At 40.9% G+C, this 19,484-nt stretch overlaps 1 protein-coding gene across 6 annotated transcripts in view; it reads right to left on the bottom strand.

Annotated features, from left to right (window-relative positions):
• St6gal2 (ST6 beta-galactoside alpha-2,6-sialyltransferase 2) overlaps positions 1-18,261 on the bottom strand; it is a 97,973-nt gene extending 79,712 nt beyond the window's left edge. For 2 of the 6 annotated variants that reach the window (XM_039083150.2, XM_006244260.5), the window contains exon 1: positions 17,576-18,253. The gene's annotated coding sequence lies outside the window, so the exon portion shown is untranslated. Of the gene's footprint in view, positions 1-13,652; positions 13,800-17,575 lie in introns of all 6 variants that reach the window. The other 4 variants (XM_063266832.1, NM_001100888.1, XR_005488860.2 and 1 more) reach the window with 4 other exon arrangements.
• Positions 18,262-19,484: the final 1,223 nt, after the last annotated feature.

The following is a 19,484-nucleotide window of genomic DNA, read 5'->3' as shown; positions in this document are numbered from 1 at the left end:
GCCCTATGAATTGAAACCAAGAAATCTCAAAAATGTGGCTACTCATTGTGAGCAGAGAGGAATTATTCCAACAAAAAAAACCTCACAGTTATTTGGCAAGCACAGGGGGTGCCCCCACCAGACTTGAAAGCAGCATGTTTCTGAGGCTGTTCCTGAAGACCACCAGGTGGTAACATCCTTACAACAGTTTGACAATAGCCACTCCCAGGCTGTCTGCACCCAAGAGAAGCATATTAGCAAAATAGCTAGAAGTCTGGGTCTAGTGTGGGCTAATGGGAAAAACTGGTGCTGCTGGATTAACCTGATCTATCAGAAGGTAAGTTTCCATGAGGCCTTTTCTGGAGTGGTTGACACATCCAGTGTCATTCTATTAGAGAAAACTGACTTCTCCTTTCCCAGCAGGTAGAAGTACCAGTTCAGTTGTTACCCTTTACCTTAGGGGCTAGGTTTTCATTTATTCATTGATTCATCCATTCACTCATTTTTAAAAAGATAACAAAATAAAATATAAAATACATATATACTTCACGAATTTGCATGTCATCCTTTTGCTGGGCAAATAAATAAATAAATAAATAAGATGAATAAGAAAGAAGAATAATTGATGGCTCATAGCTTTTCACAGCAACTGTAGAGCTCCATTAAGACTGGGTGTAAAGTGAAAAGGAGCAGAGAAGATGATTGCCATTGAGTGCCTGTCATTTCTTTTCACATGGACATCCAAGAAGCTGTAAAACAGCGCCTTCCCAGTGTGTGGTTCCTGATGCTGCCTCGGAATCTTTAAGCAGAGCTGTTTAAAATGCACTATCCCATGCTCTACTCAAGACTCACCAGATTAGGACCATGGTCCAGGAGTCTCCTTAGGAAATCCTCATACTTGAGCAGAGACGTGAGAGAAATTGGAGGAAGATGCACTTCAGGTGTGCTTCAGTTGGTTTAGCACACTGGAAAGTTTCCCACAGTATGCTGAACAGAAAAACTTCCATACAATGACTGAAATTAACAAAGTACCCACAGATGCCAGTCTGACCACAATCTGTGAACTTCCAGTATCCCTACCAAAACCAGTATCTCCCTTCAACCCAAGAGACCACACAGGATTCCAGGCACATACTTACTGCTTTTGCATGTGCTGTTTTCCTAAGACCTTCCCTGGCCTTCCTAGATCCCTTCCTACACTCACAGCACTGCACGAGCAACTACCTCCTGTGATAAAACTGTAGAATAAAGATAAAACATGTGCCTAGTACATGTGTGGCCCTGAGTTCCATCTCCTATATCACACAACCACAACACTAAATATGTTCATATTCTCATTGCCTAAAGCAAAGATAATGACATTTGAGTCAAGAATATCTGGATTCAAACCTACTTCTAACCTAGGACTTTGTTTTGTGTGGACATTTTCATTTATTAAGTTTATCAAATTGAGAAGATTATTAAGCCATAGAGCAGCTTCTCCAACTGCAAGAGCAATGTAGTCTCTCAAACAGTTTAGCACATCTAGAAGAGGATTTTTAATCAGACTTCAGACAAAAGGCAATTAAAGTTTTGCCAATGTTCAGGGAATGACCATTCCATTTACTTTTTCTTTTCATGTTCTCTAATGGTTTCTGTAATGGCCACAGTAGCTACAACTTGTAACAAATTGTCCAAACGTAATTTATATTCCAATTCTGCTGCTTGCTGATGCTTTCCCCCCTCCCCCCGCCCATGCAGGGTGTTATTAGACTCTTACAGAGACAGAGGCAGAGAACAACGCCTGGCTGTTAGCATTTGTTAGTTTGCTTACTATTTCAAACTAACAATGTGATGTCACTGAGCAGAACATAGAAAGAAATCTATAGATGCATATTGCTGTAGATAGCACATATAAGATACATGAAGAAGAAATAACATTGTCTAAGATTATATGAGATGTCAGTAGGGCTGATAGACTTGATTTGTCATTTGTGTAGTCACCTGGAACCATAGGCTTAGCAGGCTCCTACTAGCTAATGCTTCCTGCTACTGTCTGAATATTTTATTCTGCAAATAATGTGAATTGGAAGAGAAAGAAATAAGGCATCTGAGCAGAGTAGATCCTAGAAATATGAGAATTGTGCACCCACACAAATGTTGCCCCTATTCACTTATCAACATCCTGGTGGCACAGGACTTGGCCAGCCACATATACAGACTCTGCAAGCATGAAGAAGAATACAAGGTAAACAGGCTACCTTATGGCAAGAGGGGATCCAACTGCCAAAGAGGCCATGCTATCTGCTAGAACCATGTGTTGCTTCCACAGCAAAAGGAAACAGATACACTGTAAAGGAACCAGGACCCTCCTGTCCTTTCTTCCTTGTTTTTCTCAGTCAACTACTTGCACTAAAGAGTAAACCATAGAGTGGTACCTTGCTTTCAGGACCTTTTTTTCCTGCTTTTAGAATAAACCTAAAATTTAAAAAGAACTAATTTTGACCAGCATCCCACATACATCTCTTGCACATGGCAGCATGGTTTCTCAAGCAGATTGATTGCCCACTACTGTTCCAAACTTGGAGATGAATCTGGACTCCTCAAAACAAACAACCCATCCCCTTGACCTGCCCTGATTTTCTGTGTATCTTTCATCTGAGCTCTTGTCATCCACTCATTGCATGCTAGACACACCTAACTGCCAAACAGGGGACATCAGCCTAACCTGCAACTTCAGACAGAAGTATGGTAAAGTCACCTCTGATAACTTCAATGAAAACAAAAGGTTTTCATTTACATGGCAAGTTTCACAGAACCTCAAAGCCTTTCTCTGGCTCATCTTGTATTGAATGACCTCTCTGCCCAGAAGCTGTACATCCTGGCAGGTTTGATCTTTTAGAGCACTGTACAAACAGGAAAGAGGAGCTAGGAAAGTGCCCTTGGCTGCTAAGAGGCATTAAGTTTCAAAGGGTTGTTTGCACTGAGGACCAGATGTGCACTGGAGGTAAGGGATTAAATCTGTGCACTGCAGTTCCAAAGGAGAAGCAAAATTGAGGATTTCCACCACAAATCTTTCCTTCTATTTCCCCCTCAAAACCACCATCTGGCTTTTAAGTTACATCAACCGCAAGTACCTTCACAAAACAAGGCATTATCCAAAGAATTAATGGGGAACAAAAATTACATGTGGCGTAACCAAGCCTGCTGAAGCTATATGGACTATTTTGCTGTATTCCAAATGGGATCAAGGATGCTGATCTTGAATCCTGTGTAGGTATTATGGCTAACCCCTCCAAATACTGCATGTCACAAAAGTCTTATGTTACAGAGGTACTTATTCTATTTTGCTTTGTTGGCTTTGTTTTCATTTACTTTAAAAGAAGAAAGAAGAGGAAAAATAGGAGAAAAATGATGAAGAGAAGCAACAACAATATACCACATTAGGGGAGGGGGATTCACAAATTTCTTCAAGGCAGTGCCCTAGGACTTGAACCCAAACCTGCTAAGTAGAGCCTGGACCTCTTTCATGGCTTCTCTCTAGAGCTTTCAAAGCACTTTCACAGGTGGGAGAACTCAGAGACAAAGGTTTCTGATGAAATGTTTCATTCTGACCTCAGCTACACTGAAAATAAAACTTCATAGGTTTTTTGTTTAAAACTGGTCATAAGAAACTAAATATCTATGTGCAGGTCCCAAAGCAATAGTACCCCTAGTTGCTGACTTTCCAGGAGGTTAGTACTGCCATGCCTGAAGTACTCCTGTGGTGGATTGGAGAAAAACGGTAGAGCAGCAAAAATTTCCAGGGGAGGGAGAAGGGTGACTTTAAACTTGTGGGAAGAAACCTAATATAAGGAAACGCCATCCTCCCATCCACAAAGAGTTGGCTGAAGACACAACTTATCTCTGCTCTTAGGAGAGAAATTTCCAACCTTCTTGCTCCCAAATGCATTACTTATGGCTGAAAAGTATGAATTGGTGGATGATATTTCAAGAAGAAAAACAAAGTAATGGAGGGCATTACCTTCTGTTGTGCTTTCTACTTACTGGTAGTAAGTTTAAAGAACGTAGGGGCTAGAGAGAGATGGGTCAGCATGTAAGAACACTGGCTGCTCTTACACAGAACCCAAGCTTGGTTTCAAGCATCCAAATGGAAGCTGAGAACTATCTGTAACATGAGTCCCAAGAGATCTAATGGCCTCTTCTGACCTTCACAGGCACCAGGCATAGATGTGGCAAAACAATAATACATGTAAAAGAGTGTAGGTGTTAAGGAACCCACTGTGACTATGACATTTTCTGTGATAAAGCATGATAACCAAAGAAATTGGGGAGGAAGGGGTTGGTTTCAGGTTACATTTTATAGACTGTCTTGAAGGGAAGTCAGGCAGGAACTCAAAGTAGAAAGCCAAAGGCAGGGTTCTAAACTGAAGCAGAGCCAACAGAGGAATGCTGCTTACTGGCTGGTTCCTCCTGGATTGTTCAGTTTGCTTTTTTACACACACCAGAGTCACCTGCCCAAGGGTAGCACATCTCCAAATAGGTCAAGCTTTTCCATATCAATCATTAATCAAAAAGATTGTCCCATAGACTTACTTACAGAACAAATTGGATCAAAACGTATCCTCAATTGAGGTTACCCCCACTAACCACATTAGCTCAGCTTGTGCCTAGTTGGGGAAAAACAAACAAGCAATTAAGCAAACAAACAAACCAAAATTCCAATCAGCACATGACACATATCTGTGAAGAACACTGAATAGGTACTAATAAAAAGAGCTAGTTAAACAAGTTCTCATGATTGAAGGGCTTTGAATGGAGATATATTGCAGGGATTTAGGAGGTGGTAACATCCATGAAATACGAACAGGGAGGACAGGAAGAAGCTGAAGAGCCCTAGAATTCCACATATGGAAGGCAACGGTACCTTTCAAATCTGTAACCCACCACGAAGGGTAACAGCTGGACCAGGTAGCTTCTATGTGCAGGGCTTATCATTGAGGTACACTGAGAAAACCAAGTTGATGCCAAAGTGACAACTTTTTCACAATAGGCAGAAACTACACTTTGTCTCACCATTTCCTCCCAGGAGGAAATATCACTCCCTTGGCTTCTTAAATTGTGTGTAAGCTTCCTGCCCTAGAAAGCTTCCAAACTGAGGTGGGAGAAGAGGAGCTCCATGATTTCCAGTACATTCTTGATACTAAGAAAACCTACTGATGATTTAAAATGTTTCTAAACCCCCCTCCCATTATCTAGCCTCTAGGCAATAGGCATATGGTCCTCAAAGCTACCAGTTAAGTCTTTCCTGAACATCAAAGAGCCTGGGAAAAACAGGGCATTTGCTTGCTTTTAGAGCTTTCTCATCAACTCTACAGCTAAGCTCTGTACTTGACCCAGCAGGGCCCAACTAAGATTTAATCTGTCAGTAGATTTGGGGCTTATGATATCCTCCATCACAGGTTGGAAGAAGCATGGAACAGAACACCAGAGATCCCTAACCTCAGGGCCAGTACACGCAATCCTCTATTTGTGAAGAATGGTAACATTTTGGCACTGCTCCTGAGGTGGCTGAAGGACACAGCTTACTTCTGGTTCCTCTACAGAACACTGGCAAAAGATGCCAGGCCAGGTCTACACAACTGTCACCTAGGAGTCCTTGCACTTTGCCCAGAACTCTTCTATATAGATATTCCTCTGGGTAAAAGTGGGAGGAGATAGTGGTAGGATAACACACACACACACACACACACACACACACACACACACACACACACACACAGAGAGAGAGAGAGAGAGAGAGACAGAGACAGAGACAGAGACAGAGAGACAGAGAGACAGAGACAGACAGACAGACAGACAGACAGACAGAGAGGAAACTAACTCCACAATACACATCATTCTAAGCTTTCAAAGAAAAGACTTTTATTTCCCCCAAACAAAGGCCACTTTTATAGTATGTGAAATTAATGGTTTCACTGCCCCCAGGACTGCAATACAGTTGAAAAGAAGAAAAAGAAAATCCAGCAAATAGATGGGCAAAGCACCCACCAACCTGTCAGTCGGGAGCTGTCAAGGCAAGTCATCCTCTTTCCCCCATGCCTGGCATCGTTTCAAAGGCTCTGTCAGTGTCTATGCTCATTGCTTTCCTATACTGTTCTCTGGTTGATGAGTTGGCTTTAGTGTAGGATGAGGCTTTATTAGCTGGCACCAATATTGCAGAACAAAAGTATCAGACTTTTCTAACCACATCTTCTTATCAAATCCTTGTTAACGACAACAACATAATTAAAAGTACACAGAAACCAGCTGGCCATGCAAGCTCTATTAAGCTGGCATAGCATGACTCAGAAGGAAAAAGAAAAGTGTTTGGGATACACAGAGATCTAAGATTATTACGAAACAGGAAATAATTTTTCCAGAGTTTCACATTTCACACATTATTGTGAATAACAGCAACACAAAGATGCTCTGGGACCCACCCAAACTCCTCATAGAAGAACTGCTTTTCTTAACTTTAAAACATCGGGGTTTTTTTTCTGTGTTAATTCAAAGCCAGTTGAGATTGTTTTATGATGTGAACATAGGGTACATAGGGTACAGCCCAGGTGCTGGTAGGGCCATCAGACAACAACAGCACTGCCATACTGTGACATCCTGCAGGATAACAGTTAATAGCTAAATCACACAATGCCATTAGCACTTCATGTGACTATGAATGCCACTGAAATGATTTCCACAGTTGGATGAGTCCACCTCAGTTCTCCTCTTCATTCCTAGTAAACCTATCTAGTCCATCATAAATAGTGAAAGAGTTTATAGAAAAGCTCTATACATTTTTCTTTGTTTCTAATCCCACCTGTGTGATTTAGTAAATGTATCATTTCCCACTCACGGTCATTCAGTGTCTCCAATTTTCAACACTGTAGACTGAGAGTGACCAACATATCCCTTTTAATGAACTCGAAAGTCTCAGGCAGTCTCTCAGTTGAAACTTGACCTTTTGAACTACACAGATACTAAGGAGGGAAATGCAGACTGCTTAGGACTCAGAGATGTAGGAGTCCAGGAAGATAATTGGACAGAGAGCTCCTGACACACTCTGACACGCTGTGGTGGTGAAGACTGACCCCTTCTAATGCACACTGACCCTTGACTCAGTCTCTCATCAATGTATCTGACTCTCACAGGGAGCACTGGCAGAATAAGGTCAGAACTGTGCATTGAACACACGGTGTGCAGGGGATGTGGTTCAGGGGACATCACAGCATATCCTCAGGCTGAAGACTAAAGGTGTCATATTTCTGATCTGGGCTTAGACTGAACTGAGGGTCAAGGCCCTCTCTCTAGAATTTTTCAGGGCCTTTAAGGTAATTTCCCATATTCTAATAGGGCCATGGAGAATTAAATATGCAATCGAATAGCAAAGCACTGCTGAACTCATTCACACTAATGTTGCCTTATTATCTTTGTCAAGTGCTGATACTGTGTGCAGTTCTAATTGTTAGGTTTTAATACAGTATTCATGAATACAAGATGTGCCTTTATAAGTCCTCCATGGACCGACTTTACCCAATTTATGCTCTAATTATTTACCAGTTTCTCATATCCTTTAGTTCTGAATGAGTTGCTGAAGAATGAAACAAAGTCATCCAATCTTATCTGTAACAGTTATGGAAATAAATGTGCATTTCAGGGTCCTCTTTGAGGTTTACATTGCCCCAAAATTTTTAAAGTTGAGTGGTTTAATGTTTTCACAATACTGCTAATAAAGGTGTTTCTTCAAAATGATTAATAGAAACTCTTAAGCACAAATTAATATACATTCCAAAGGATCTACCTTGTCTTAAGCCCATTGTCTTTACTCTGGTTCTAAGTGGGGAGCTGTCTCCATGGAGATTTGACTAGAAATAAGGGGCCTATATCTTGCCCACTCTCTTCCATTTTTAAAGCTCACATTTAAGGAATGGACAGCCCTCATTTCAGTATACTAAAATCCTTTTTGAAGCACCTACTGACTTGAGTATCATGAGCTGTGTAGCTAGAACACAGATCCTTATAGCCAAGACAGGGAGAAAGGGGTAAAGGTCCTTGAAAGAAGGTAGTGGTTAATGCATCAACAGAAAGACCATTAGCTAGCCCCCTACCATGTCTGTCTCTCTTTGTCTTTCTCTATATCTGTCTGTGTCTCTCTCTATCTCTCTGTTTCTGTCTACATCTCTCTATCTCACTGTCTTTGTCTTTCTCTGTATATCTCTATCTGTGTTTCTATCTCTCTGTCTCTATCTATGTCTCTCTATCTCTCTGTCTCTCTGTCTCTCTCTGTCTCTGTCTGGATATCTCTCTCTCTGTGTTTATCTCTCTCGCTCTGTGTGTGTGTTTCTCTCTCTCTCTCTCTCTCTCTCTCTCTCTCTCTCTCTCTCTGTGTGTGTGTGTGTGTGTGTGTGTGTGTGTGTGTGTGTGTGTGTTAAGACCTGTTGGAAAAATTAGTAAGAATTGGTGGTTGGTGTTAGGGAGAGGAAGCATGAAATAACCAGAATTATTTGGAATTACAAAGGAGACAAGATAGCCTGAAAGAAGAATGGGCTAGAATAGCAAGGAAGTGGAGACCATGGCCTGGTCCAACACTGAAACACATCCCACTGATGCTCTATATCAGAGGCTTAGCCTTGTATGCTACTGAGAATGGCTGGGACATCTAAGGTGGACATTATAAGAGGACTATGTCAAACAGACTATATAGATAGATGTAAAGGGGACAGGGAAAGAATACAAAACCAAAAAAAGAGGAAAACATTACATGTATACATGTATCAGCATTCACCACTGTGCCCCATTAGCATGTAGAAATAAAAATAAATGGCATAAATTGGAGCCATTTCTCCACACTATTTTTCTAAAAGTATATGAGAACCTGAGACTGAAGTCCAAGAAATAATATCCCTCCAGAAACCATAAACGTCAATGCCTAGAAGAAGAAAAGGGATCTACAAGTGTGGGGGGGGGGCATATAATTACTTGTTTTCAAACCCTTAAATAGCTCTTGCCCCAGGGCATGCTGTGGAGAAGCTAGATTTGCATAGAGCAGGTAGCGGACACAGATTCCTCTTCAGGAGGCAGACATAAATCCTTCCTGCATATAGGCTTTTCTGCCTGCAGTAAAGTTCTACAAGGGACATCTGCAGCTATAGTGGAATGTAAGCCTGTTTTGGCTTTAGAGGAATCCCAGATTCATACAACTTTATCTGACTACAGCTAACCTTCATTAAGCAATCCACCATTATCCTTATTACCTAAATTACATTTCCTTTTTATTTTTTCATGATTTTCTATTTTCCTCTGTGTGTGTGTGTGTGTGTGTGTGTGTGTGTACCTGAGTGTATACATGTGCATTACATATGTGCAAGTGCTAAGGGGGCCAGAAGACTTCATGAGATCCTCTGGGGTTGGAGTTACAGGAAGTTTCGAGCCTTATTATGTAAATGCTCCTAACCAAACTCAGGTCATCTGCAAGAACTCTTAACTACTGAGCCATCTCTCCAGCCCTGCACCTCTTTTCTTGTTTTCTTACTCTATTAAATTTTAAGACATCTTTCTACCTTTGAGGAAAAAATGCCTTTGCACTCTCACTTTCAGTAAAAAAGACAGGTCGCTCAAAATTGTTCCTCATACTCTAGCACAAGCTAGTAAGCTAATGTCATGAACAGTCTGAATTGGTTTTTAGAAACCCTACTAATTTCCACAATATAAGAGAAAACTTCTCTAAGGAGACAAGTGGTAAAGAATCAGTCTGACTTGAATCCACACCATGCTAGCTTCTACCTTCTCTGCCATATTTCCTAGGAGACTCTAGCTAGACTCTGCAAAATACCTCCTACAACTATTTGTGTATTAATGTCCATTTGCCAATATTAAATTATGTCAAATTAACAATTCCTATGAGACAAATTCGGTTGGAAATACAAATTTCACTGGTTATTTTTGTTCTGCACTTTGTCTTCATAATTAAAGTATAACATGGTAGTTTTAAAACACTTTAAAATTTACATCTGGTTGTAGACAACAAAAAGAAAAAGCCTATGGTGTTTACTTAGTGACAAAACTAAGTTATTATGATTAAAAACAACAATTCTAGAGTTGGTAACACTCACTATGAAATTTTCACAATGAACTACTACAGAAGTTTTCAACTTTTTAATGCATAGCCAATACTTCTATTCCTATTTAACTTTGCCTTAATTCTATAAGAAAATATGATAAACTGTTGATCATGTTGATTAAACCTGATGTAGGTTGGAAGGAAACATGCATCTGTCCTATTAGAAACTAAACAGGGACAATAAAGTCTGTTTCTCCATGTTTTCTACAAGCATATACCATTCATTATCAGTCACTAAATAACAACTCTGAGAAAGACTAGACAGTTCAATAAGAACTTGATCATAGAGGTACAATCAAGGGTCCTAGAGCTACAGACGCAGTCAATAATGGATAAAAAATATCCATGCCCTTCCTACACAAAATGTTGCGTCTATATCAAACCCAAACAGATTGTTTTTCTAACATTATTTCCCGAAATATGCATTACAAGTATCTTATTAGGTGCTTGCCATTCACAAACAATGTGAAGGCTACCTGGTTAATGTATGTAGATTGTTTTGCTAATATTATGCTGTATTTTAGAAAGGATATGAGCACTATGTACCTACTAACGTCTTCATTGATCCTTCATTGTTGTAAGGTCTCCTACAACAAGAGGTGTGTTTTAATACCATATTGAAATTGCCAGTCCTTGTGCACTTGTAATACTAGGAAAACGAAAGCAAATAACAAAAGATGTGCGTGAATTTTCTTAAGTAATGATGGGCATCAACACAAGAGGTGCTGGCTCTGTGCTGCTGCTACACTGGACAGCCAGGTTTTGGGCTCATAGTGTGAGTCCCATGTTCATTTTATAGCTTTCAATATCATTCACTCACCTGCCATATTCAATATCTGTCATGCTAAGTACAATGTAGATTCAGTCCAGATGATGAAGTCTATACAGAGAAATTTAGGGTAAGGTAAGTTATGCTTGCCAATATAATAGGTACAGCACACACCTGATTAAGCTTAGCCAGTTCTGCAAGAAAACTAAGTTAAGCACACCCTAGAAACAACACAGATAGCTTGGTGCAGGATTCCTTTAACTGTTCCATAAGGAAAATAATATGTAATATGTACTAAATCTTCTCTTCTAATAGATGGTGTATTGTTAGGATAAGCTTATAATATAGTACAATATACTTCAACTTTGTGACTCAGAGAGTAGATTGAAGTATATAAGAAAACTCTGGGATTTCCCTTCTGCGAAATGATGTTATGTAAAGGATACATAGAGATATCTGTTTTCTACATGGTTAAACCAGTTTTTGAAACTCCCTCACCTCAAATGATAAATAAAATACTTTATTTAATGATATCCAGACTGATATTGTGGTGTATGAACCACGAGATTTGCTTTAAGACAGTGTTTCTTAGCCTATGGTTCAGGACTGCTTTGGATTCAAATGATTCTGTCACAGGGGTTACCTTACACTATGAGGAAATCCAGATATTTATTTACATTACAATCCATAATAGTAGCAAAATATTGTTATGAAGTAGAAGCAAAAATACTTACGTGGCTGGGGATGACCACAACATGGGAGCTGTACTAAAGTGTCACAGCATTGGAAAGGTTGAGAATCACTGCTCCTAGACCACCTGGCTACTCAAATCCCTCATGTCAAATGACAGCATATTCACAAAAAATACATACATCCTCTTAATTCAATCTTCTCTAGATGATACATGTGTTCTGGTGAGTTGTTTATAAATAGTGTCAAGAAAAAGTCCACATATGGCCAGGATAAACACAATTTTGTGAGATTATTTCCAAACAGACAGCTGTTGGTCAAATTGTTTGTGTAAGATTCACAGATGGAGAGGGAAAACCTTAGTAAACTACACAAATTATTTAATGAATTCAAGTCTTCTCTCTACTAATTTTCTACATGCAGAACAGAATAACTCTTAACTATACCGTGAGTCAAGTTAGAGGTTCTCTTTCAAAAGTGGAAATTATATAATCGCATCCATATTACAGATAGTTAAAAAAACTTTCACACTTAACCACTTTCATTTACTCGTACATTTGTGTACTCAAGAATTTCCTTTGAGAATTAGGAAGTGTAGTATTTAAAAAGCAAAAGTCTTTGGGTTATTGTTTAAGTTCATTAATCTGATACTATCTACAGTAAGCTAGAAGAAACTGAGATTTAGGACAACTCAAATAATATTTTGTTCCTGGGAGAGAGGATGAATCACCTACATTCCTTGACCAAGTTCATGTTGATTTGAAATAAGTGCCTCAGCCTGGAACCTGGCAAAATAGCCTACGTGGACCAGTGATCCAGTCCTCAGTCTATCAGGTCACTCCATTGGATGCTCCTCTCCAGAATCAGTCTCCTCAGTCCCAAAACTGTATGCAAAGAAGCAAATGCACACAGAAGATGCTGCTTGCTATTAAGAATAGTCACAGGTCCACACCCCATAAATATACACATGCATAAGTTAACACATACATTTCCACACAAGTCCTATTGATAAGAAACTAAAGGTTCTCTAAACCCGACACATTTGGTTAACTTTCTGTAAACCATATGTAATTTAGAGCATATCATTCTGTCAGGGATAATTTATATAATAAAAGGAATGTTCTCTCAGTGAGAAGGGACAAATTTAAATACTGATTTTTGATACTTTTCTCAGATTGTTTGGGATTTCAAGTATTTACTACCATGCCCAGCTTCAGGAATTTTTAGAAGATTTAAAACACACAATTAGCTCCCTCCTCAATAGCAAAGCTAAGTTCATTCATTTAATCATACACCACAGATCCATTTTACATCTGAGTGAGCCACCCTGAACAAATTCCATGTTATCTAAGTTTCCATCCACAGTCATATATAACAATTCAAAAAATCCTCACCAGCAGGCTTTCCAGGAAGCTACTGGTTTGATTTATTTCTGAGTAATAAACTAATTGGATTATGTAAGAGGTTTATGTTACCAGAATTTAATTAAAAGCCAAGTCATTCTAGAAACAAAAAGAACCTCTACTTGAAAAAATTGTATAATTCAAACAGGCAAAACCAATTGTTTGAAATTTAATAAAACATTTTCCTTTTGAGCTCAAACTAGAAGCAGCACTGAGCAGAACTCAGCATGTGAAGTATAACGTTCTGAAAACAGTCTGATAATCAACATTGTAGGGTCTGCCACCACGAACTCACTGATGCTTTAGCCAAAATACAACATGCCCCCAAAAGACTACTCTCTGTTGTAAATTTAAAAAAAGTCCAATAAAAGGAAAAAAAAAAGAATCACCCTCTCTACACTACCTAATAATACAAAGCAAATGCATAATTTTCTCAAATTTCAACACAATCTTTGCCTGAGAATTTCATTCAGTATGCCTTCCTTAATATCAGGTAGAGTTTCATTCTAACACTGCTTATCTGAATTCTCAAGATGCCATAACCTATTTACAAACTTTCCACTCAAAAATGTCTTTCTGCTTGCAGGGTCTCTGAGGGCTCCTGCCTTCCTCTTCACCCCGTGCACCTGCCTCACCCAGCAGCTCAAGCCTGATGAAGGAAGAGATAACTCACAGTTGCAGCAATCTCTGGCTGGACACAATTTTGACAATGGTCATTCGTGTTCGTCCGTAGCACAGAGCACAGCCTAGAAGCATAAGGTTTGGGCAAATCTGCCAGCTCTGTCAAGACATTTCACTTTTCTGAGGCCCAGTCTTCTCACTGTTAAAACAGGGTAATGATACATCCTCAGTTTGTGGAAAAGAGTTCTCATGCTATGCAAAGCAGACAGCAGGGTGTGGTACACAGTACCTGCAAATCGATTGCTATTATTATTCTTTGGATTGCTACTATCTCCCGGGGCTGCCGGAAAAATCGATTTTAAGTACACCAGAGCATTAAATTATTGATCTTAAGAATCCAGCAACAGAAGTCAATTTGGAGTAGATTTGGTCTCTGTTGTTTTCTCTTTACAGCTCTGGAAACTGAACTTCTAGTGCAGGGAGACTTCCTCCGGGATAAGTCACTGCAAGGACACTGGCTGTCAGCTTTCTTGATCACTTTGTTCTTCAAAAAAGGTAACTGCAAAACTGTAAACTCAATCTTCACATGATTCCATCTCTCCTGGCCCAAACTGTACCTTGAATTTGGAATTCTTTATGAAAGAGAAACACAAGCTGCCGTTTGTGTGGCAGCAGGAGGCAGAGCAGGCTTATAGAAGTTGTGCAGAGACAATATGCTCGAGAGTGGCAGCAAGCCTCCAGGTGTCACTTCCTATCACAGATCCATTTTTTCCCACTAAGCCTGCATCAGGACACCGGAGTGGCTGACACTGCTGAGACCTAGCTTTTGCTACGTGGCCAGGTTAGGATAAACAGCAGTGCTGGACCAGATCAGCCGCCCCTGCAAAGCTTGAAGACAGCCTAGTCCCTATTTTAATGCACTCTGCATGCCGACAAGGTATATACTTTACAATGCAGTTGTTCACTATCTGCTAAAAGAGGTGCTGAGATTTTGGAATCATAACATACATCATATTTGAAGAGAGACCTAATAAATCATCTCTCCGCAGTGTTTTATGTAGTTTTTGTGCTGAAGGTATGCTAACCTTTACAAACAAAACACATTTCTCAAAAGTGGTACAGTGGAGGGTTTTCAAGAGAGGGGGTGCATTATTAAACTGCAGGAATGTTAATCTACTGATAGTATCTGGTCATTATCCACAACCCATTTAGTCTTTGGCACTGTCATCAATAGTTGGTGCTAAAAACACTGAAAATTTGTGTTAATGTGCACTTCTTCTTAAATGATTACAAAACTACCATCTCGTCTCATAAAATTGTTTTTTTTATAGTTATATATGATTCTCATCTTTGGTGAAGAATGAGTTTTTTAAGGCTTAAAAATGTTTAAAACTTAACATGTAGTGACCAAAACTCTTATTTTGCTTAGACATTAGAGCAAGTTGAATTGAACATTAATTAATTAAAGCAATTAAATTTTAAGGTCAGACTCCAGAATATTCCAAAGAAGGAAAAGCACAATGTAGTGGGAATAGTATAGTACAGTATACTCTAAGAGAAATCTATATCCTATTATCATGCATGAGATATTTTTATTTAGATTATCAGAAATGAGGCAACAGACCTGCAGATTAATTAAGCTTCCCATGCAATGCAGGTCTTCAAGCTTTCCTGTGGTTTATTAATCTAAGCAGGAGCTGCACCAGTCCAAGAACAAGCACTTACAAAAAATGATTGGGTACTTTCTACACTAGAGGATAAGAGTTCAGTTAGAATATTAGCAAGAGATCTGCTCATAAAGAGAACGAAACTCAGAGGAAGATGAGGATAAAAATAAAAGCCCTAGAAACAGGACATATGGACAACATTTCTCTGCAACTTCCACTAACCTTACCAGTCTCGATCAGATCTGGCTTGACTGTACTCAGATATTCAAATCTGTTCCTTCTTGGTACTCATTGTCAGGACTAAGCCCAAATGACTGCCCTTTTCTGGTACTGCATCATTCACACATTTCCAGATATTAACATGGCTCAGCCTTACTCTTCCAGATGTGTGCTGTCATCCTCACCTTCACTTTCTAAATTGTGCATACCACCAGCACCATAAAGTGTGGAGCTCTTAGCTCTATGAAAAGAGGAGACTTACATCAAAATTCCCTAAAGGACTCAGCTCACAACTCAGGAAGCATCATCTTCACTAAGCACAAAGGGATGGAGCATGCCCCAATTCCTATCAGTCATGAGCAAGAAGCAGACAGTTTCTTTGCTTGTCTGAGCATCCTCATGATTTGTGAAATTAAGAACCTATCTTTTAATGTTGTCTTTTCTTCTGTTACCATGCTCAGCCACCATTGCTGCCAGTTATTTTAACACATTAGACCAAAATGAGAAAAAAAATGGTTGTCAGTTTCAGAAAAAAATAGTGATGGAAAAAGCAGCTAAGGATCACACGTTATTGCTTCTCCTTCGAAAAGAAGAGTTAGCCCAAATTTGCCACCCAAACACTCATGAAAAATGAAGATTGAAAAGGTCATTCCTGTTAGCTCTTGTTTTGTTTTGTTTTAATATGCAAAAAGCAAAGTGTTTAAGTGAGCTGAGGTGTCTCTGACCCAAAAAAGGCAGTGGACAGGAGGACTACAGTATGCTCCTACATAGCAGACTTTTCAGTAGTCCAAGAGACAATGATTTCCACCCCAAATGACTTAATTATCTTCAAATTTTCAGCAGGACCTCCCACTGTCCCCCAAAGTTGACCAAAATCCAGGTACACAAAACTCCCCATCCCACAGAGCTTTTGGAATTCTATAACTCTACCTTATAAGTTATGTCCCAGGAAACACATAAGTAGAAGCTAGAAGACAATCACAAAAGTCTCATTTAAATTCCTGGAAAGCACAGCTTCTCCAAACACACTATTCATCTCTCTTTGGAAAGCCTAATTTGCATTGAACCAAGAGTTTAACTCCACTGGCCCCACAACACATTGACATCAAGTCCAAAGGAGATAGATGCCATATTCCAAATTAAAAAGAATTCATCACATAACCACTCTCAACGCTGGGAAGTAAAACAACCCAAACAGAGTTTTCGCCAGATTAGTTCATAAAAATAAACACTGATTTTAGGAGACTCCCGAAAAGCCCTCTGCACCTGAACATTATAGGAACAAAGAGAAGAAAGAGAGAGAGAGAGAGAGAGAGAGAGAGAGAGAGAGAGAGAGAGAGAGAGAGAGAGAGAAATCAGGATGCTCTCTAAGCTGTAAGCGCTAATTTGCATGAAGATGGGTCTGGGAATTTGATTTAAAAAAAAAACCCCAATTCCTTTCACAGGCAATCAGGTCAAATCAAAAGCAAAGTCCCTCATCCCCAGAGTTAACTATATCCACTTGTCCAAGTGCAAGCTCTCCTTTGGCTCACCCTCTTTGAAATGTCTTGTTTCTCCCCACACAGCGCTGGCTTCTGTTAGCTGAGCTCATCTAACTCTGTGCAACTAGCCAAGGAGATTCCTGCAGGATAAAGCGGGTCGCAGACCTCGCACACCCGCGTGCTACTACTCATTCAGCCTGTTCCGACACCTGTGCCCCAAAGCCATGCTCGGTGCCCAAGTAGGATTCATGAGGGTCACATTTTATTCACCCGGCAGCCAAGCAGGAGGGAGGGTGAGCGGGAGGGCGAGCTGGCGGGCGGGCGGGCGTGCGTGCTCACCAAGAGCTCCTACTCTCACTCGGATGCCTTGGGAAGCTCGGCCTCGCTAGGGGCTCAGGCGACCCCGTGCTGGCTTGGTCTCCTCTCCAACAAGGCATGACCGTGTCACCGCGGGCTGCAGCTTGGCCTTTTAGCAGTGCGTGGCTCATTGTTCCAATCCGCGGTGGCACAGCTGCGGGTGGCCTCGAGGACAGGCGATCGGAGGCTGTCCGCCCAGAGCCCTTTACAAACCCCCGCCCTCCCGGTATCAATCTTCCACCCGAGCTTACCTAGCCGCTAGGCACTGGAGAGTTGATCGGCCTCCCTAGCGCGCCCCGGCCCGTAGCTTGCACCGCGGCAGCGCAGGCGGGGACGCTTTAGCGACGCAGAGCCTGCCTCTCGTAGAGCGATTGCAGACTCTGCTGCGTGGGGCGGCGCGGCTGCCTAAAAAGGCGAGCTAATCCCAGCCGCCGCCTTCACAGCTGAGCGGCTCCAAGGGCTCCCTGAACTGCCTCTGCTCCCAAATACCTGGCATACAAGCACACGAGGGTCCCAGTGGTGGCCTCTGGAATGCTACCGGCCGCCAGTGGGACAAGGCGGTCTGGGAAGCTGGACCGGAGGAAGTGAGTCTTTGTGTGCTGGCCTCGAACACACAGCCCTCTGCAGAGCAAAAGCAGAGCTACCTGCGCGCCAGGCAGCTGGGTGGAGCGTGAGGAGCTCAGCATCCTCTGGGCCACGGCTCCCTTTGTTCAGACTCTGGCGGACTCAAGCCGCCTACATCCTCACTCTGGCTGCTGCTACTGAGAAGCGCTCGACTGTGCAGGGACGCACTCTGGGACGTGCGGCTTTTGGAGCTCCCCACTTGCCAACCTCCATAGGTCCATCCAACCCTAGGAAGGGTGATCAAATTCTCCCTTCTGAGACTCCCGGGACTACCCGCTGGGCGTAGGGGTGACCAAGTGCTGTGCTGCAGGAGCCGCATTTTGAGTGTGTGTGTGTGTGTGTGTGTGTGTGTGTGTGTGTGTGTGTGTGCGTGTGCGTGTTCAAGTGTGCTATGCCCATTTGTCACAACCCTCCTATTTTTCAAAGGCATCCGCAGCTGTCCCTGGTTGTGGGTAAACATGCTTCTCTGAACTTTGCCCCCTTGGACCCTTGGATGCCAGTGTTACCTTCAAGCTTTCTCCCAGAGTTAGAAAAGGACAAGAGCACCATGATAGATGAGCAAAACTCAATCCAGAAGTTTACAGACATTTAACAATCAGGAATTAAACTAAAACCCACAGAGGAAAATTCGCTTGTGTGATCAAGTCTACCTGAGAGATGCTTTCTCAGGTTTCCCCAGTTCTATTAAACTATTTCTGACACTTGGAATTTCTAAGAACTGCCTGAAAGGGTATCTGTCACTCATTAATTACTGCTTCTTACATATGTGAAATATATATGATATGGCTAATTCTGTGCTCTGCCCCTCCCCACAGTTCAAACAACAGACTCTGCCAGTCACTGAGGTGATGTAAACTGTGGCCCTAGGCTTCATCTCCTGTCTAATGGGTACATTTGCAAATACCAACAAGTATGCTGCACAATGTGCTAAAAGTGCATTATACACTCTCCAGTCCTTAAATTTGACAACAAATCCATTCATGTACTAGAAACCATAGTAGCATTATTACACTATTTCACTGGAAAGTAAAAATTCTCAATTTCTAACATTTCTCATAGACTGTGAATGTTTTTTTTTAACCCCCATCTTGCTGTTTTAACAAAAATGCTTCAAAGTGCCTTCATAACTACCTTAAAGAAAAAGAAAAAAACACTAAATGTTACAACATAACAATGGACTTTGTTCCTATAAAAAACTTACCCAGCTTAAAATAAATTGCTGTCATAGAAATTTAAGTGAACTTAATTTACTATTTATGGTCTAGGAAGGAAATAAATGGAGCCAACCTGGCAATCTGTTGCTTCCCAAGCAAATCATAAAGGCAATTTAGATGTGGAAAGCTGTATGTCCTGCTGGTTTCTGTCAGAAGATAATAGTAAATGAGATATTTTCACATGCTCTAGCTGGTCTGCTCGGAGGAAGCCTAAACAAGAGTAGACAGAGTTTTTCCTGAAAACTGAAGAGCTCTGCTGACTCTATAATATTCCTTTCAATTTCAAGCGAACGTTTTTAAAAATCCAGGAAGCATTTACAAA

This window comes from Rattus norvegicus, chromosome 9 (assembly GCF_036323735.1).
Source record: "Rattus norvegicus strain BN/NHsdMcwi chromosome 9, GRCr8, whole genome shotgun sequence".
Classification (NCBI taxonomy): Eukaryota; Metazoa; Chordata; class Mammalia; order Rodentia; family Muridae; genus Rattus; species Rattus norvegicus.
The sequence above is the reverse complement of the archived record's forward strand: the minus strand, read 5'-3'. Positions and strand labels throughout refer to the sequence as shown.